The 20,877-nt window shown below is 51.0% G+C and overlaps 1 long non-coding RNA gene across 4 annotated transcripts; it reads right to left on the bottom strand.

The window, feature by feature from the left end:
• Positions 1-14,902: 14,902 nt before the first annotated feature.
• LOC105488406 (uncharacterized) lies at positions 14,903-20,670 on the bottom strand. 4 transcript variants are annotated; one of them, XR_011606662.1, is made up of 6 exons: positions 20,469-20,670; positions 20,081-20,154; positions 19,404-19,499; positions 16,259-18,354; positions 16,022-16,172; positions 14,903-15,797 (listed from the first exon to the last, which is right to left on the bottom strand). It is a non-coding gene; the product is annotated as an uncharacterized lncRNA (long non-coding RNA). The 4 variants fall into 4 exon arrangements; XR_011606661.1 differs by having other exon boundaries at positions 19,404-20,154; XR_011606664.1 differs by having other exon boundaries at positions 16,022-16,163; positions 19,404-20,154.
• Between the last annotated feature and the right edge of the window lie 207 nt (positions 20,671-20,877).

The raw sequence follows: 20,877 nt of genomic DNA, 5'->3' as shown, positions 1-20,877 counted from the left end.
TGCCTGTAGTCCCAGCTACTCGGGAGGGTGAGACAGGAGAATGGCGTGAACCCAGGAGGCGGAGCTTGCAGTGAGCCGAGATTGCACCACTGCACTCCAGCTGGGGCAACAGAGCGAGACTCCATCTCAAAAAAAAAAAAAAAAAAAAAAAAAACCACGAAGCTTCACTGTGAAGGCAAGAAGGGGAGGCTCGGGGGCAAGGCAAAGCTGAGACAAAGCTTTTTTTTTTTTTTTTTTTTTTTTGATGGGAGAGATTTGGGCTTGTTCAATGCAGATATCGAAAATATCAAGGAAAGCAAGAGATTTTAGATATAGCGGAGAAGAAGCAGTTCCTCGTTGTTTGAGGCTGAGTCAACAAGACATAAAATGACAATGTAATGCTCATGTAAAAGAGAGGCAGTAACCTTTACTTGCAGTCAAAGGGTAGCTTTGGTAATTAGTTTGAATACACACATAACTTAGTCTTCTTAAACGCCTCTATGGTCAGGTAAGCTCAGAGGAATTCTCAGCACAATAAAAGCAAATCGGAGGGGAACCAGCGAGACAAGCAAGGCCTGCAGGCAGCTTTGCCTTGGTGGCGTTTTCCACCAGGGTGGCCCCATACCCCAGTTCCGAAGGTCTTTGGAAACAAAGAATAATGCCCAGGTCTACCCAAGGGGAGGGGGGCCCAGTAGGAGCTTACCCCCAACAAACTGTCCCCTCCACAGGGCTGCACACTCAATTCCCCGTGTGAATCAGATGCTAACCCAGGCCATCTCCCTGATGTATTTATAAGGAAACTCAACCGACTCAGACCTTGGCACAAGAAGAAAATGACTTGAACACAAACTATCCCTTAAGCGGGTCTAGAGCCTGAATTCACACTCCTTGCGTGGTCTCCAAAAACCTCAATGCCATAACTTACTTTAAAGAACTGATAGGGTCTCCAAGATCTACAGAGCAAATTCAAACCCTCTCTGGAGGAACTCATTTTCACCATGTGTCATATAAAAAAAAATGAGGATAGAAAAATAGAAGTTGATGGAAATGAACTACTACTAGGGAAAGCTTGTGGCATGCAATGAAAGCAGCACTTAGGAAAAAAGCTATGGCCTCAGATGTCCATGTGCAGAAAAAAGAGAGCCTAAAAGTAATGGCTTCAGCACCCATCATTAGAAATTAGGAAAAAACACCCAGCAAAATAAACCCAACCTAGAATAATAGAATGATGACATTAATAATAAAGATAAGATAAATTAATGGAATGGGAAAGACATAGATAATAGAGAGGGTCAGCAAGGTCAAAAAATGGTCTTTTGAAAAATATTAATAAAAATGTCAAATCTTTGGTGAGGCTGATCCTGAAAGAGATAAGGCAGAAATAAACAAGAAAGGTAATGAAGAGGGGACGGAGCCACAGCCGCTGGATGTGCTGAGAAGGCGAGGAGGGGCTTTCGCATTCAGTCACGACAGGGTAACAAAGCTGTCTCCTTTGAAAAAACAACCTTAAATGTGGACAGCATCTATGAAACCACGGTTTCCAAGACATTGGGCATCAGAGGAGACACAGTAATCTCTGGGAGATGGGAGGAAACGTGCTCTCAGATTTCTCCAGACTGTTTTCTGGAGTTTTCAGGCTATACCACAGGGAATAGGGGCCCAGGCAGAATCAAGAAGACTGCGTTGAGGGTTGGAGATGAAAGGTCAGGGAGCCTAGGTGGCTGGACTTCAGAGCACAGAGTTCTGGAAGGAGAGAGATGCACGGAGAAAGAGCCTGGTGGTCTGCAGAGGGTCCCAGTTGAATATTGTGGTCTGTGCATGTGTGAGAGGAATGCACCCAAGGCTGAGGAAAGAAGGACCAGAAAGACTGATAGTGCCAAACGCAAACACAGAATTGGGAATGGTGCCTGTTCCCACCAGCCAGACTGGAAAACCTCCCAACTCGTGATGCACTGGGCAATGTACACAGTCTGGTCTTATCTTGGAGGTGGAGAAGAAGTCGCCATAGATTAAAGCTGTTCTGCCTCTGCCTAAAACAAAAATCTGAAAAGGAAGACGTGAAACTGTTTCCAGGTAACCTGAGTCCAGAATAAGCCTCAAGAATTTATAGAAATACAAACATATGGATCACCCAAAAAGGTAAAAATCGCAGTGTAGGGAATTTGACCAAAAATTACGATATACAAGGAAGAAGAAAAGTATGACCAGTAAGGAGGAGAAAAATCAATCCATTGGTTGGCCCAGAACTTGCAGCAATGTTATAATTAGCAGGCGTAGACACTGAAACAGCTGTAACTGTAACTGTAAACACATCCAATATGTTCCCAAAGCTAGAAAGTATTGAACATGTCCAGTAGAGACATAGAAGATAGGAGAAGCATTCCAGTCACACTTCTAGAGATGAAAAATATAATGTTTCAGCCGGAAAACACGCTGTATGAGATGCAGAAGAGAGAGGACATGGCAGAGACAGAGGTTCATGAACTGGAAGACAAGGCAAAAGAAACCATGCAAGCAAAACGGAGATGTTTTGCAAAAAGACTAACAAATTTAACAGAGCATCAGTGAGCTGTGTGACCATGTCCACCAGCCTAATATCTGTGTAACTGAAGTCTCCAAAGCAGATGAGTAGAGACTGAAAAAAATCTGAAAAAATAATGGCTAGAAATTTTATGAGTTTGATGAAAACTATAAAATTCACAGATCCAAGAAACTTAATAAACTTTGACAATGACATGGATGAAGAAAACAGTACCAAGGCCCACTGTAATCATTTTGGTCAAAACCAGTGAGAAAGAGAAAATTTTACAAGTAATGCGAGAAAAGCACGTGTCACATACAGAAGAGCAGAGATAAGCATGACAGCAGACTTTTTGGAAACAATGCAAGCAAGAAGGCAGTGGAGCAATATTTTTAAAGTGCTTTTTTCCTTTAAAGGAAAAAAATTTCAGCTTCTTTTTCCCTCTTTAGGTGAGACAGGAAGGGTCTTGGGGGCTGGAGTTGGGTAATTTCTCTTCTCTCAAGTCTGCCAAGGGTCTGGTAAGTGTTTTCTCTTCTTGGGTAGCGCTTTCTTGTGGGGAACATTCTGGGTTATTTCAAAATGGCTACTTTTTCCCTTCCCTTGGCCAAACAGGGAAGGATTTTTATCCAGTATTCACTGTGAGAACCTGGGAGCTGTAGGGGAAATCCTGGAGGTAAAACCCACAAAAGTACAGTGATCTCCCTTTAGAGTGGATGCCCAGGATTTCTTAGTGCTCAAGCTAGTCCATACTAAGCCTGCAGAAAATTTGAAGCTGAGGACTAAAAGCAGAGGTCACATCCCAGAGGCACAGGGCCACTAAAAACTGTCGTACAGACTCCAGGCCATCACAGTCAAGATCCCAGGAGGCCAGCTTTTGTAGAAATCGAGAAGCTCATTCTAAAATCTGTATGAAAATCCAAAAGACCTAGAATAGCCAACGCAATTGGAACAAAACGAGAAAACTAAAACGACCTGCTTTCCACACTTACGCAGTGTGGGATTGCCATAGAGATAGATAAGTAGGTCAGTGGACCAGAATAGAGAGCCCAGAAAGAGGCCCAACTGTGCTGGGAAGAATTCTCAGTCTCTCTTTTCCCTCCAAGGTTTCCCACGCTAATCTCCAGGACCGTGACTATGAGGAGCTATCAAGCTTCTGAATATTTCAATCACAAGGCAAAGGGTAATTAAGATGCAATTAAGGTTACTAGTCACCTGGCCTACAAATAGGAACATTTTACTGTGGATCATCTGGGTGGGACTAACCTAATCACATGAGCGCTTAAAAGCAGAAGAGGAGATTTGAGATTTGAAGCAGGAGGCAGAGTGAGCCCCCACCCCAGGCTTGCAAGCAGGAGGGCCCACTGTGAGGGCTGGGTGGTCTCTAGGAGCAGGGACTGGCCCATGGCTGACAGCCAGCAAGGACATGAAAACCTCAGTTTTAAACCGTAAGAGACCTATTTCTAATAAAAATCTGAATGAGCTTAGAAGCAGATTCTGTCCACCATCCCTCAGACAAGAGCTCGACCTGGCTCACACCTGGATTTCAGCCTGGTGAGACCCTATATTAAGCAGACAACCTATTGAAGCCCACCTGGAACCAAAAGCTAATCCATGGATGTTGTTCTGAGCCACTAGGTTTGGCATATGGCAATAAAAAACTATAACTACACATACAGGGACAACTGACTTTTAAGAAACATGCAAAAACAGTTTTGGAGAAAGGATAGTCTTTTCAGCAAATGGTGCTGAAAGTGTTGGTTATCCATATGCATAAAAATGAACTTAGATCCATACCAATACCATATATAAAGTCAACTCGAAATGGATCACAGACCTACATGAAAATTCAACATCCATTCATGATCAAAATCCATAGCAAGCTAGAAAAAAGTTGAGCAAAACAAAACCTAGAGCAAATATCATATTCAGTTGTTAAATGTAGAAAGTGTTCCTTTTCAGATCAAGAGAAAGAAAGAAAATAATGCATGCTGTTGCTTCTGTTCGACATTGTACCGGAGGCTGGAGCCTGGGTGGTAGACAAGAGGGAAATGAAAGGAGTAAGGATAAGAAAGGGACGGGAAATCAACCGTGCCTGTGTACATGCAAAATCCAAAGGAACCTACAGATGCATTATTAGAATCCACAGCATTTCTTAACATGATTGCTAGATACACACCCAAATATCAAAATCTACTGTATTTCTACATACCAGCTATACAACAAAAGCCATGCAAAAACTTTGTGGATAAAGCAGAGAGAAATTTTCACAATTTTGGCAAACATTCTATAAACTGTGGAAAAAATTACCTAGTTTCATTGGGAATCATTAAATAAGTAACATTCTATTTTCAGAGACTGGAAGGATCAGTGTGGAAAATGTCAATTCATCTAAATTGATTTATAAATTCAATGCAGTAATACAAAACCTCATAATTTTTGGTGCAAAATCTGCGGAACTGATTCTAAAATAAGTATGAGAATGCAAACGGCCCTAAATCATCAATACTCTCAAAAATTAGTGACATAGGCAGACTTGTCCTTTCAGGTAGCAAGACTTTTATATAAGCACATAGCACAGAACAATTTTTATTGCACAAGGATAGACAACTGTGTCAGCAGAATGAAACGGAGTCCGGAAACAAGCCCGTACATGGATGGGCATTACCACATACCAAAGTTAACATTCAAGATCAGAGGGTAACAACTGGGCTTTTCAAAAAATCATGCTGGGAACATTGAGTCTCAGTGCAGAAAACTGATGAAATTGTATTCCTACCTCATGCGACATGGAAATAATTATTCTATGTGGATTTAAGATTTGGGAAATGCAAAGCCACAGTGCTCTTGCAAAATGTTGTAGCAGAAAAATGTTCAAAGCCTTTGGGTAGAGAAAGATTTTTTAATAAGACACACAACGTAGAAACCCAAAGGAAAAGATTTACTAATTTGTTTACATAAAATTAAAGAGCTTTTATTCATCAAAAGAAATCTTTAAAAGTATAAGAAGCCACCCACCAGGAGAAGATGTTTGTATCATGTCTAACCAACAAAGCAATGATTACAAACACAAGAACGCCTCTCAGCAGAAAAAAAAATGGGAAAAGACTTTCAGAGACACCTCACCAAAAATTCCAACTATGTTATAGACATGAAAACATGCCCAGCTTGGCTAGTAATCAGGGAAAGGAAAATGAAAGTCATGCTCAGATGCCGCCACACATCCTCTGCATGGGCAACATTCGGGGACTTAGACGATCCCGAATGATGACAGGGAGGAGGAGTCACAGAAACTTCCTGGCACTTTTCAACGCAGCTGTTAGAAAAATAACCCGGCATTCCTAGGAAACGTAAACAGGCCCACAATTGAGGGCTTGGCAATTTCTCTCCTAGGTGTCTAACCTCAGCACATGGGACGCATGTGCCAGGAGACCCACCGCAGCATTGCTTATAAGCATCCCATCTTCTCACTTGTAAGTGGGAGCTGCACGATGAGAACACATAGACACAGGGAGGGGAACAACACACACTGGGGCCTGTCGGGGGGTGGGGTGGGGGGAGGGAGAGCCTTAAGGAAAAATAGCTAATGCATGCTGGGCTTCATACCTAGGTGATGGGTTGCTAGGTGCAGCACACCACCATGGCACACGTTTACCTATGTAACAAATCTGCACAGCCTGCACATGTACCCCAGAACTTAAAAAAAAAAACATGAAATAATTTTTTTTTTTTTTTTTTTTTTTTTTTTTGAGACGGAGTCTCGCTGTGTCTCCCAGGCTGGAGTGCAGTGGCGTGATCTCGGCTCACTGCAAGCTCCGCTTCCCAGGTTCACGCCATTCTCCCGCCTCAGCCTCCCAAGTAGCTGGGACTACAGGCTCCCGCCACCACGCCCTGCTAGTTTTTTTGTATTTTTAGTAGAGACGGGGTTTCACCATGTTAGCCAGGATAGTCTCGATCTCCTGACCTCGTGATCCACCCGCCTCGGCCTCCCAAAGTGCTGGGATTACAGGCTTGAGCCACCGCGCCCGGCCTAACATGAAATAATTTTTAAAAAATAAGCATCCCAAACCTGAAAACCCCAAATATCCAGCAAAATAAAGCAAATACACGGTAAATCCTTACCGGGGGCACACTCCCGTGCGTGGGCTGCAGCCGCGCACACCCTGTGACTCCACCTGAGACCGTAACGGAGGGTAAGAAAAATAAGGCCCAGAAGGGCACACGCAGGCCGCTTCCATGTGCACAGACTTCCAATGCAGCAAGCTTAAGCAACGCACAATTTAAGGGTCTGTACACAGGAGGTAAAACCATAAAGACACAGCGAAGGAAAATGATCGCCGAAACCTCTGGGAAAGAGGAGGGGGATGGGGTGACGGGGAGGTATGCAGGGAGCCTGGGAGCTGACAGCGTTCTCTTTTCTGACCTCCCCGGTGCGTCTATGGATCCTTATTTTGTTATAATTACTTAAATGCGTGTGTGTGTTTTGTACATGCTCTGTGTATGAGATGTATTCTGTAATGGTTGTCTCAATTAATAAACAGCATCCCCTGGAAGATTCTAGAAGAAAAGACTTTTGGAAAGGGACTATCACTAAAACTGGAAGAATATACTAGAAAACACGCATTCTTGGTTGGTCGCAAAATGAATGCCGTAGCATTCTGAAAATCAGGGGCAGAAAACCACAAGAAGGAAATGAGTGAGATAAAAAGCCAGTCAATGCTGCCAACGGGAGACCTCTGCAGGGGGCTGGGCGCGGGGGCTCACGCCTGGCATCCCAGAACTTTGGGAGGCCCAGGCTGGTAGATCACGAGGTCAGGAGTTCGAGACCAGCCTGACCAACACGGTGAAACCCCATCTCTAATAAAAGTACAAAAATTAGCCAGGCGTCGTGGCGGGCACCTGTGATCCCAGCTACTCACGAGGCTGAGGCAGGAGAATAGCTTGAACCTGGGAGGCGGGGGGTTCAGTGAGCCGAGATCGTACCATGGCACTCCAGCCTGGGTGACAGAATGAGACTCCATGTCAAAAGAAAAAAGAAAAATGAAAAAAAACCTGTCCAGGGACAGTGAGGAAAGGATGTGACGGGATGGAAGAGCACACTAGCAATAAGCCTGAGACGCTGCCTCACGGTTTAAAAGAAAATTATAAATACCTGAATCTTAGGTCAAAAAGGGTTTTGCTAAGGAAGGCAGAGAATAGAAATCCAAACTTTGAAAGTGTAGAAATGTTTCTAAGGAGAAAATCAGATAACTCAGAGCAGGAGCAATTATCAAAACCATAATTGAGTAAAACCTTACTGGGTAGAAAAAGAACAGAGCAGGAAGGCCACGAGGACATCTCCCTTCCCAAACAAAATCAGAGAAACCGCCATAGGCCTGGCAGCTATTTTTCTATTTATTTTATTTGAAGAATGAATTATGTCATCTTTTAGCATTCTGTCTGAAAAAAAAAAATAATACTACAAAGGAACAAAAATCACACCAGCCTCCAATTCTCATCTGCAATAAAATTGTAAGAAGACGCTGGCACCAGGCATGCAGCTATCTGAGGGAAATCTATTTTTTGGTTCAAGAAAGGTTTCCAAGGGAGATGAATGAAGGGTAATAATCCACAGACAAGTTAGAGTAGACGTTTGAGGCAGAAAGAACATGCTGGACATCTCCAAACAAGAGCTGGCCTGGAGATGGTCAGTGTCGGGGGAGGCTGAAGCTGCAGTTGTGTCCCTGAGCTCCCAGGAAGCGAGGATGGAGATGAGAAGCAGGCGGGGGCAGCATCAGGAGCGCAGGGCGAGGAGGCTCAGGGAGGAGCAGGAGACAGCAGTCGCTGAACCCGGAGGAAGACGGTGTCCAGAAGTCAGACCGCACATTTGAGGCTCACAATAGCAGCTGGTGTCTGTGGCTGGCAAGAGGGGAACAGGCAGGATGGTGGCCGTGATGGGCATCAGAGAAGACAGGCGGCAGACCAGGTCTGGGATGAGACCTGGGGAGACCTGCAGAATCCCAAGCACTTCCCCTCTCACGGCCATGTGAGTGTTGTGTGGGGGTGTCTGTGGGAAAGGACACATTCTCGTTACCCTAGGACATTGGCCTCAAGGCCCTGGCAAGCTGGGCAGGATGCCTGGGTCTCAAGGAGGGCCCAGGGTCCAGATCTGCAGGTGTGAGGATGTGGGCGGCATACCCCTGCCGCATCTGGGGCCAGCTTTGGCAATGGGCGGTGATGGGTTTTCCACTGCGGCCCTGTGTGGCTTCAGTCTCCTTCTCAGAAGAAAGGTCAGCTGCAGGCACAAGGACAAGCCCATGGGAACACCTCTTCCCACAACCAGCAGTCCTAATCCCACCAGCCTCTCCTAGGTCCCACCAGACCTCCATCACTTCCACAACTCACGCCAGCCTCCTGTGGTTCCTCTGAGCCTCCCCAAAATCCCACCAGACCATGGTTTCCTCCAACCTGCCATGGCTCCAACCACCCTCCTAGGGCTCCCAGCAGACTCACAGGGTTCCCACCAGCTTTTGTTGATTCCCACTGGCCTCCCAGGATCCCAGCCGGCCTCCCAGGATCCCCACCGGCCTCCCAGGATTCCCACCAACCTCCAGGATCCCCACCGGCCTCCCAGGATTCCCACCAACCTCCAGGATCCCCACCAGCCTCCCAGGATCCCCACCGGCCTCCCAGGATTCCCACCGGCCTCCAGGATCCCCACCGGCCTCCAGGATCCCCACCAGCCTCTCAGGATTCCCACCAGCCTCCCAGGATCCCCACCAGCCTCTCAGGATTCCCACCAGCCTCCCAGGATCCCCACCAGCCTCTCAGGATTCCCACCAGCCTCCCAGGATACCTATCAGCTTCCCAAGATTCCCACTAGACTTATATGGTTCCTGCCAGCCTCCCGTGGTCCCATCAGCCTCCCAGGACTCCCACCATCCCCCCATGGTCCCACCAGCCTCCCAAGGCTCCCACCAGACTCCTATGATTCCTGCCAGTCTCCTGTGGCTCCCTCCCCTTGGCTGCTTCCCAATTTCCCTTTGCAGATTGGCAGCCGAAGGCAGACATCACAGGAGAGGTCAGGGGCCAGGCAGGAAACAGCTCTCCTCATGGACCACCCAGCTGGCACAGAGCTCAGGACCAATTACTGTGTCCGCTCGGCTGGGTTTTTCCACCCTGTGTAGCCAACACTCCCAACCCTTCCTGGGGACCAGAGGTCACAGCTGAACCAATTAATTTGAACCAGTCCGTTCCACGCTTAATAACTCCCCAGCACAGAGCCCCTCTCAGTGTCAGTCGTCTGTCTTCATTGGGAAGCTGATGGATTGGCGATGCTTTACTGTATTTTATTTTATGTTTTCATCTGTCTTCTGCAGGGGTTGAGCTGGGGAGGGGAGCATTGGTTTCCCTGGGAGAATAATTAAAGCTCTTTGGTTCTGAGCCAGATCTGACGAGACTAATGGTCCGAGTGAGCCAAGGCTCCATGAGCTGTATTAACCGGAGAGTGGAGGAAGCCGCTGCCGCCACCACAGCCAGCCACCATGAGGGCACCGAGGGTGTGTGCACCCTGGAGGACTTCAGGCTCAGAGCCATTCATGGTCGGTGCGAAAGCTGAGGATGGCAGGTACCTTCTCTCGATGAGTCATAGTTTGCCTCTGCCAACAAGGACAATGATGGACATTTACATACTTCCAATGTCGGCCCGAAGGATGAATGTGGAACACCGCCTCTGTGCTGACCCATCCGTAGGTGAGATGGGCAGAGGCTGCCACTGGTCACTCACGAGTTAATTCAAGAATTAGCAGCTGAGGGCCAGACCCATGCCAGAGCCAGCGCAGTAGAGAACCCCGGCTCTCACTGTGGCAGCCCTCCAGGGTGCCCTCTCCTCCACCCGTCCGCCTGCCTGCGGAGATGCTGAGAGTGAGTGAAGCTGCCCCTGGGAAGGAGCCAGGACTCCTGTGGGGGCTGCATGTGGGTGCCCTGCCTTGGCCACTGCTCCTGGCCACTTGGGCTCTCTGCTAAGTGAAACGACACTTACGCACTTTTGGAATGACGCCCCCTGAGAGATGCTGCTGATCCAAGGGTAGCTCAGAAAACTGGTCATCCAAACCTGAAGTTTGTCTCCTAATTTGACATAATGGAAAGAATAGAATAGAAAGAAGCCACACACATGGTCATGCCACATCTCAGTCCTTGACAACTGCGGCGTTCCTCTCAGGGGCCATTTGAGTGCCATGCGGTACACAACTGAGTCATGTCCGAATATTGTTACAGAGAATTTTTTTCTACTTATATCGACATACAGACCTCAGACTCAGGACTTGTCCTAAATTCTACCTTCTACGAAACCTTTAAGGTGATGAATTTATTTAAAATTCTAATTTAATTTCCTTATACAAATATGCACTTCTGCATATTTTTTGCATAAACGTGAGCACGTGCCTGCTTCTCGCACAGTCTTCTTTCTTCTGTGTGACTCTCCCAAGCACTCCCTTCGCCTCCTGACCCCAGAAGCGACCGCTTCCCTGCTCTAAATGGTGATTTATGCCGGGCTGTGTGCACAGCGCGCTGCAGCCATGCTGGCCTCCCCTCGTCTGATCTCGTCCGATGCTCCTGAGGGCCTGCTCGAAGGCAGGGCGGGACTTGAAGGCACACTTTGCAGCAGGAGCGGGGCTAGATGGGGGAAAACAGCTCCCCCGAGTCCACCAGCAGACCAGGGAAGGCTGGACAGAGTCCAGAGCCATAGGCTCCTTCAAGCCGTCTTCTAAAATAGACCGACAGAGAAGACTAGCGCTTAACACATTATGGGGCCCCTTGGGCAGCCTCCACGGAGCTTTGTGCAGAATTGCTCATCTCTCCAGCTGCAGCTATCTGAACATAGCATTAGACCAGATCCCAACCCCTGGCATGGTTGTGTGGATGGGGTGAGACGTAGTCTGCACAGCCAGTGGGGAATGCCCTGTGGGAAGCCCTCAGAACACCAAGGCTGCCTGCTCCCACGGCTTCTCTGTGCTGGGATACCAGGGTCAGAGCCCGCTGGCCTTGTGTGCTCATGACAAGATGCCCTGAACTTGTGAGGTCTTTAAGTGCTGTTTGGAAGGAAGAAAGACTTGGTTGCTTAGAGGATAAAGTGTTTGCACCTGTCCTGGGCTTTTCTTTCTGTTATTGTCCTGTCTACTCGGTTGTCCATCCATTGATTCGTGGATACACTGCTCCTTCGCTAGCTAGTTCTGCCTCCAAGCAAGAAGAGATGGTCAAATGGCTGGAATCCTGGATCCACTGCACTTACACCCTCACCCACCTACCCCAGCCTCCAGCAGCAAGGCCCAGCAGAGGGCCACTCCAGCAGGCGCCCAAGGGGTGCGTCTCACTGGGACTTTGACTCCAAGTGATGAATGGAGTCTGACCTTGTGAGAGCAGGTAGGGCCATGTGGAAATATTCAGGTCCCTTCCTCATCTGACAGAAGGATGCAATGAAGTCAGCCCTGTGGCCAACCCAGTACCCTCCCCCATGCACATGCCCCATCCTCAGCCTTTCTACATGGAGGATGAGGCAGCCTCTAGAATAGGAGCCAAGGGCAAATCTCTCCTTCAGGAGTGGGTGAGTTCCCCTAGAACTAGGAGAGGGCAGGGCCAGGCTTCCCTGGCTTTCCCTGGCAGGGCCAAGAGGGTAACCTCCCACAAGCAAGGCCCAGACCATCTCCCCATGCTCAGGCGCCTCAGATAGATGCCAGCCAAGGACAGGGAAGGCAGAGAGAATGTGCCCTGCAGGATACGAGTCACCCCCTGCGGCCCCGCCAGCACCCCACAGTGCAGCTGGGCTGAGCTCACACAGGGGCAGCACTCGCCTGGATCAGCGGTATTGGCAGCCCAGGCCGGCCTGTTGGCAAGTTAGTGCTGGCTCTGGGCTGGGCTTTCTCTCACCCCCCAGGGTCTTGCAGAATTATAAGGCCAGAGGACCAGCTGCGAGACCTCAGGGCTCAGAAGTCCCACAGGCTCACTTCTGCCCAATTATATGGGTCAAAGCCAGCCCAGATGCAAGGGCTGGAGAAACAGATTTCACCTCCTGATGGGGAACTGGCTCCATCCCAGGGGAAAGGGCATATGAACTGGATGGGAAGCCCTAGGGGCATCTCGGAGCAAAAACCAAACAAACAACAACAACAAAAATCCCTTCTGTACAGCCAAACCTTGGTTCCTCAAAATGTCAACCTGGGCCAAGAGCAAAGGGCACCCATCCCCTGGACTTATCAGAAATCCAGACACCCAGGCCCCAACCCAGACCTGCTGCCTCTGAATCATCACGCGGGCGCCATGCCCGGGTGACCCCTGTGCACATTAAGACCTGACAGGTGCTGGCCTCAGCTAAGCCTCCATCCACTGACGGCCCCCACCTCCATGCTGCAGACCAGGGTTCCTCTTCCTGAGGCCAGGTGACCTTCAGGCTGCTGTGAAGATGGCAGGGACCGACTCGAACTTGCCACAGCCCCCACCCTGGGGCAGCCATGACAGGGCCCCAGGCCCGCTGCTCCTGTCCCTGCTGCCCTGCACCATGGCCTGGGCTAAGATCAAGGCTTAGCAGCGGACGTGGTGCAGGCACTGCCTTGGGTCCAGCCTGATTTCCCCTTGGCTGTCTGAGAAGGAAGAAGTCATGCCCCTCTCCCTCTGGAAAAGGCCCTTGGTCCCCTTTCACCAAACCAACCACATGTGAGAAGAGAAACTCCAGAGAGAAGCCATTTGGACCCAGAGCCTTTATCAAGTCGCTTGACACCTGTGAGTCCTTATCCTGGATGGCCTCACGCCCCTGTCAGCCGCTGGGGCCTGCCAGGGCCTCTGCCACACTGGAGTGCCAGGGGATGCCCACGCCCAGCCTCTCGGGGTGATTTGCAGTGGCCATCAGTGAGTTCAGCTCTGAACTTCGTCCTAATCACTTTCAGGCAGGAAGGCTCTCACCTGCTCCAGGGGGTCTTTGATGAAAGCATTCTGGGGAATAGGAGGCTACATCCATGGCCTCTCCCCCAGAAGCCCGGGGACAGTGCACAGTGAGTGGGAAAAGCCACCTCCCAAGGACCAGAGATGCTTGAAACGTGGGTGTGTTCAGTCCCTGCAGCCTGGGGCCCACCCACTGCCCCGGCCCACATGGGTTACATCAGCATTCCTCAAGCGTTCGGGACAGGACCCTGCAAACGATGGCTCTCGGGCTGACCCAGACTGCAGCCTGTTTCCATAAGGTTTGGTTGGAACACAGGCATGCCCCTTCATTCTCATGCATTCTGAAGTTTCTCTCACACAACAGCAGAAAAGCTGAGACCATTTGGCCCACAAAACCTAAAATAGAGGATGATCCGGCCCTCTACAGAAAATGTTTCCCAACCTGTGAGTCAGATGGCATGGGTCACGCAGCCTCCCGGGACCACAGCGCGTCAGAACCCTTCCCCTTCCGATGCTCCTGTGGCCCTGCCTGGCTCCCTCTCACCTGTGCCCTCAGACAGAGCCAGCACTGCCCCCTCCATGGCTACTTCCTGCCCTGTCCTCACCATGGCTGGTGGGACATGGCACCACTGCTGCCCAGCCCATGCTGTGTGGGAGGGCGCTTAGCAGGCCCTTAACACAGGCCAGTGACAGGCATGGAAGGACGGATCCAGGGGGCTGTCGTTGGGGTTGAGCAAAGGATCGAGGATTGAGATTTGGGTCAGCAAATCCCCAGGATCTGGTGGCATAAACCTTTGGTGCAAGTCCTGCCATCTGTTGTCATGGAAACCTTGAAGGGGGGCCGTCGCCAGCTCCGCTGCCTTGCTGAGCACGGGAGAGACGGTTGTGTGCAGAGCCATGGAGCGTGGGCTCTGGAATTGCATGACCCGGCCTTGAATCCAAGGGGCCTGCTTTTAGCTGCTTGTGCACAGCCCAGGTTGTGCCTTTGTGAGACTCAGCCTCTCTGTGCTTTGGGGTCTTCATCTGTGAATGCTGCAACAATTCTCCTGTATCTAGGACTTCCCGGAGGGTTTGCAGTCCTAACGCATTTGTCAAGTATTAAGCATCAATCAGATATCAAGTCAATTGTAAATATTCCTGGAGGAAGCAGGAAAGTGAGTGACTAAGGAGCTGTGGACTCTTTGTGCTTAGGAGGGCACAGTAGCCTCCAATGCATTTGTATCAAAGCAGGCCTGGATGCACTGGACTGGCTAAAACAGCTGAGGCATGGAGCATTACGTGACTTTTCCCAGGTCACCTAACAGTTTAACAGCGGAGCTGGGATTTGAAATCCAGCTGTCTGGCTACTGGCTAGAGCTGTCCAAGAGAAATGTCAGTCACGTGTGTAATTTCGAATTTTCTAATAGCTGCATTTAAAAAGGTAAAAAGAAGCAGGTGAAATTGATTTTAATAAATTTTATTTAACGTAGTATATCAAAAATAGTATTTCAACATTCGATCCACATAAACACTGTTGGAGGCATTTGATACTCTGTGTTCCATATTAATTCTTCAAAATAAGGCATGTGTTTTACACCGCAGCATCTTCTAGTTAGGAACAGCCACCTGCCTGGCACCTAGCACCCAGCGTGGCTCAGGGCTGTCATGTGGGAGAGGGCAGGCCCAGCTGGGAGGGTGATGAACACATGCGTGTGAGGCAGAGTGAGGGAATGGGCAGATGGATGCACAGACGAATAAGCAGAGTCATTTCCCATTTCCCACCTATCTCCCTGGCCCTCCCTGTCTAGCCTGGGCTCCCTTTGGTGGCATGGGTTCTCCCTAATTTGCCTTTGAGCCTCCAGAGTCTGTCCCAGGGGCTGGAGGCTAGTGGGTTCTCAGGACGTGTTTGTGAAGCAACACTGACAGAATCTCTCTCTCTCTCTTTATTTTTTTCTGAGACAGTTTTGCTCTTGTTGCCCATGCTGGAGTGCAATGGCACAATAGCTCACCACAACCTCTGCCTCCCAGGTTCAAGCGATTATCCTGCCTCAGCCTCCTGAGTAGCTGGGATTACAGGCATGCACCACCACGCCAGCTAATTTTTTGTATTTTTAGTAGAGATGGGCTTTCTCCACGGTGGTCAGGCTGGGCTCGAACTCCCGACCTCAGGTGATCTGCCCACCTCGGCCTCCCAAAGTGCTGGAATTACAGGCATGAGCCACTGCTCCCAGCCCCACTGATGGAATCTGTAGTGCTGCCAGCCGCCTCAATCCAAGGGGTACCTTGGCCGTGGCTACCCCAGAACCCATACCCCAGGGTCTCAGGAGTATAAGATGTGTGCTCTACTCCGATTCCTGGGTGCCATCATTGGCTCTAGGACAATCCATTAGAGCACGGCGCAGGCTGTCTGAAACAGATATGCATGTAACATTTAGATTCTTTCTCCAGAAGCCTACAGGTTCCACAATTCAATAAACATCAGAGCAAAGGTTATTTTAAACTCCGCAGTTAAAATCGACGTGGTGATATATTGGTCTGATGACTCCTTTTATGAAATTACCTCTGAAATGTTATGTTTTCATTCTGGGAAACTCATTCCAGCTTTGTTCTTCCTTGAACTTTATAACTTACCCTGCAAACTGCTGTGTACCTGGCCACGGTTCTGGAAGTTTCTCTAGGGCCTGTGATCCGAGCTGATGGGGCGGTGGTGGAGGAAGGCGTGGCTGACAGCATCGGAGAGCCACGGGCTTCTGTATCAGCTGCTGTTCCTCGTCTGGGCTCACTGTGGGATGACACACGCCTGGCTTCCCTCTCGATAAGGCAGCCGAGCCCCCCACCCCCGCCATTCTTCCAGGGACTCAAACCTACCGCTCATCATCACATCCCACATGTCAGGTTTTCTCCCCAGAGGCGCTGAGGATCATGATGAAAACCACGCCGGGGCTTTTCACGAGCTGCACTGGAGCCGGCGCTGGAGAAGTCACAGATGTGCTGCGTGTGTGTCACCTGCGGGCTGCTAATTAGAGCGCCGCTGACAGCCCAGAGATGGGGAGCTGGAGAGGCTGGGAGCAGGCAAGAGCCCGGTGGGCTCCTGTGAGTGTAGGCCTGAGTGCCGCAGCGGAGCCAGCAACAGCTTGGAATCACCCAGCTTTGTGGATCTGCCCTCACCCCCTGCCGTCCTCGGTCCAGCCCAGCCCTCGCCTCCTGGGGGAACCCAGCCCAGCTCGTCCCACAGCCCTGGGGCCTGCATCACCCTGGATGGACTGGAGTGGGTCTGACCACCGTTCCCTGCAGTTGGTTCCCACTGAGGTCACAGGATGCAGTGGAGGCCTGCAGGCCGGGGGCTTCTCCCTGCTTTGCTAGTTGGCCACTGGCCACTGACTGTGACCTCACAGGCCTCTGGCTCCCTGAGCCTGGGGTCTCCTGAGCAATGTGAGGTAGTGACACTCTTAGGGCTCCAGGAAACATGTGTCCTCTCTCAGCACACCTGCTGTGGCCCACGGGGCTCTGTTCTGAGCTCCTGGTCATCTTCCTGACCGGGACGAGCCCAAATATCCATGGTGGGGGGCTCTGCCGGAGCTCAGTCATGGGAGAAGGCGGTAGACCCGGATCAGTGTGTAGGACACCGGGTGAGCCTGGCTGAGCCTTCTGCCTCTCGGATCCCCAATGTTCCCAGGTCTCAAATCCAGCGTAAGTTCCCGGGAAGTCAGGGAACGTAAGGGGGAAAGCACTCAGCCTTGCAGGGCTTTGTCGCCTGGACGTGGATGGGATCAGCACACCTCGTGGGGCAGCAAAGGCGCCAGGCCTCCTCTCCAACAGCGTCCTTTGACTCAGGGGTCCTCACATTCTCTCTTGCTCCCCAACCCCCAGTATGCCCTCCTGTTTTCCATCCTATTATCTGCTCTCTCTTACCCAGGGATTTTCAGCCTCAGCACCACTGACATTTGGGACGGATCATTCTCCCTGCGGGGGCCGCCCCGTGCACTGCAGGCTGCTGAGCAGTGTCCTCGGCCTCCACCCACGAGAGGCCCGCCCCACCCACCTCTGACGCCACCACCCAAAGCCTCTGCAGACACTGCCCAGTGTCCCCGGGCGGCAGAACTGGCCTGTGGAGGACCGGTGGCCTGCCCCAGTGCTTACTGGGTGTGTAAATACTCTCTGAGCCCCTGTATGTGCCCGAACTTGCCTGAGGTCTAGTGTGGCTGTGGCTGGTGACACTAGGTCTAGTGTGGCTGTGGCCAGTGGTGACACAGCAAACACGGGGCCTCAGCATGCACCGCAGCCATGAGCTCTGTAACCCACACAGCAAACACGAGGCCTTACCGTGCGCCAAACTGGGCTGGAACCCACCTCAGCCATGAACTCTGGAACCCACACAGCAAACATCGGAGGGGAAACACTGTTACTCCTACTTTACAGGCGTAAAAACTGAAGTGCAGAGCATTTGGGTGCATCGGAATCTTAACTCTTCAGCCCTGCAGGCCTCACGTTCAGACATTCTGCTTCAGTAGGGCTGGAAGGGGCCCTGGGGAACCCCACTGTGGGGAACCCCACTGCAGGGAACCAGAAACCAACTGGAAGAGCTGGTGTCCTGCAGGCCCCAGAGCTCCTCAGAGCCTCAGACGGGGTTGGAGGGCCTTCCCCTGCTCCACCCTTCCCCTAATACTGGTTGTTCCTTTCATTCAATAGATGCTCAAATCTTACACAGTTTAAACAGACATTCCTAAGAGCATTGTATTTGCATGTAATTCGACTGTTTTCTTATAGTAGTTGTAAAAGGGGAAGGAAAATCTATTCCAGTTAATTGCAGGTTCGGTGGAACCGGAGTTAGAGGGCATCACCATTGAAACCAGCTTATTACCGACCGGAAAAGTGACAGGCCTGGGTCCACGGGCAGACGCGTTGGCAGAAGCCTTTGTCACGCCATGGCTGACATCTCCACATTGTTTTTCAGCTGGTAATTCCTTAAAGACGGAGACAATAGTCATTTAATATCGTTTGCTCAAATGAGCAGTTCCCCGAGCAAATAATAATAATAAAAAAATGTCCCTGAGAAGCCAATTAGACTCTGCAGCTTGTACCAAGCAACGGCCTTCTTAATAGACGCCCTTTTTACAAGCGCAGCTGTGTCACCCAGATGAAAAATCAGGCCCCCTTTTGCTGCTGATATGTAAATAAATGCAGGCGATCGCATATGTAATAGCCCTGTTCCATCAGCGGGGTTTAGAAACCCAATAGGAATACTTCAGATAAAGGGGCAATTTGTGGAAGGGATTTTCTAATGAGAATGAGGGATAGGAGAGGCCGTGAGAAGACAGGAGATCTTCAGGGTCAGGAAATGTGACCCAGGCCAGGGGCAGAGCTCAGCCTCGTGCCGGGAGACAAAGACCTTGGCTGACTCCTCTATGTAAGGACGGCGGGGGTTCTCCTCGTGGGCTGCATCCCGCAAGCACAACAGCCATGGGGATTCTAATCTTGGGGTGCACATATTCCCTTTAGACACTGTGACCTCTGTGGATTTCTCCCCAGAAAAGTGCATATATGTGCACACCATTTTGTATATAGATCCAGGGTGCCTCAGGGATCCTGAGACTCACCCTTGGACCCTAGCTCAAGAACAAGAGCGTCTTTGGGGCTGGAGTCTCCACCAGGGTGGTTCTGCCCCCAGGGACATGTGGTGACGTCTGGAAGCATTTATGGTTGTGCAGCTGGAGGGAGGGGGCCCTGGCATCTCGTTGAGGGAGGCCAGGTGTGCAGCTCAGCATCCCACAGGGCACAGGACAGCCCCTATGCAAGGAAGGATCTGGCTCCAAGTGTCAATAGCATTGAGACAGAAACAGCCTGCTCTGTGTGATCTGCCCACAGCAGGGTCCCAGAGCACCCATCTAACCACCTTGCATCTACAGATGGGGAAACCGAGGTCTGGAGTGGAGAAGGGACTTGCCCAGACCCCAGGTCTTGGTGGTGGCAGAGGCAGCCCAGTGTCGAAGCCATGCTCCCAGCTGTCCCATACCTGCTACCCGGCTGGACTGTACCAGCCCCTCCTCAGCAGAGGTTCCTGGAGCCTCAGGCAACCTGCACGGGAGCTGTGAGGCCTCACTGGCCTCAGCTGTAAAGCAGGGGAAACAGTTCCAGTGATTCCAGACCCACCACCAAATGCCAAGCCAGCTTTCAGCTGGAGCTTTGCCAGGGTTTCCTGACACAGAGAAAGAACAAGCCAGTGATTCCCTTCTGACTCGGCAATGGAGCCAGGTCACAGCCAGAGTGAGGGCCAGACTGCGGCTGGAGCACGTAGGGCCAGGTCACCTTGGGCCACCAAGGAAGGCTCTACCAAGAATGGTCATTCCTGAGGGCACCGGAGAACTGGAGGGGAGGCCTAGGGAGGAGGGGAGGAGGGGGAGGCCTAGGGAGGCAGGGAGGAGGAGGAGGCCTAGGGTAGATGGCTAGACCTGAGGGTGGGAGGCTTGGGGGTGTCATGAGGAAGGCTTCAGTGGGGGTGGAGGTAGATTGGTTTGCAGGGCACTGCCATCTGTGGCTGAGCCTCCATCTCCGTCACCCCCTGCAGGGAGAGTTGGTTGGATGGCTCCGTGTGGGCGGGGACAGCCTCTGGGCGGGATGCTCCATGGCCACGGAACTCTGTGCTGGTGGGCAGGCTCTGGCCCTGCGTGCAGAGCCGCCTTCCCTGCTCACCCTTGGCCTTCCTTGCAGTCAGCTGACAGCCGTGCCTAGCAGCAGGGTCCTGGGATCTGGGGGCCACAACCTACCTGGAACCGACAAGGTCTATGCCTGGCTCGCCATCCACAGAGCCCCACAGAGAGAGTGCTCTCAGACACCCCTCACCGCCCAGGCTGGGAGTCACACGCCCCTCACCACCCAGGAGGGGAGCTCCCAGGCCAGTTTTTCCCCCTCCCCCGTCCCTGTCCCCAACCTCACCCCTCCCCTGCTGACCTCTCCAGAACCACAGAAGGGGTGCATGGGCCTCCCCTCCCAGATCCTAACCTAGCAGTGCCCCCTGTCCAGAGAGCCCCAGTCCTAACGGGGAGCGGGTGTTCCCCTACCCCAGCCCTCTGTCTCTCACCGTGGCTCCCGGTCAGCTCTGGTCTGTTCTCCCCTCTCCCGCACTGGGTTCTCTAGGATGAAAGTCATTGCACTCTTAAGAATTCCAAGAATGCGGTCGCCACTGCAGAAACAATCAAATCTCCTTTCCCTCTGGCCCTGTCAAGGTCACCAACGGTGATGAAGCAGCACCTAGCTTGTGGTATTACTTCCTTCAACCTCAGACAAATGTAGGGAAATATATACACGTGTGTGTGTGCGTGTGTGTGTGTGTATATAATTTATATCTATAATTTTTGCTGTTTTTCTTTTTTAACCAAAATGGCATTCCGCTGCCTCTGCTCCCTGAGACCCCATCACGCCATCACGTAATAACCTGTGGTGGCCATCGTTCCAGGTTAGCGCCACTGAGCCTCATCCATTTTCATCAC

This window comes from Macaca nemestrina, chromosome 8 (genome assembly GCF_043159975.1).
Source record: "Macaca nemestrina isolate mMacNem1 chromosome 8, mMacNem.hap1, whole genome shotgun sequence".
In the NCBI taxonomy this organism is placed as follows: Eukaryota; Metazoa; Chordata; class Mammalia; order Primates; family Cercopithecidae; genus Macaca; species Macaca nemestrina.
This window is presented reverse-complemented; position numbering and strand designations above follow the sequence as displayed.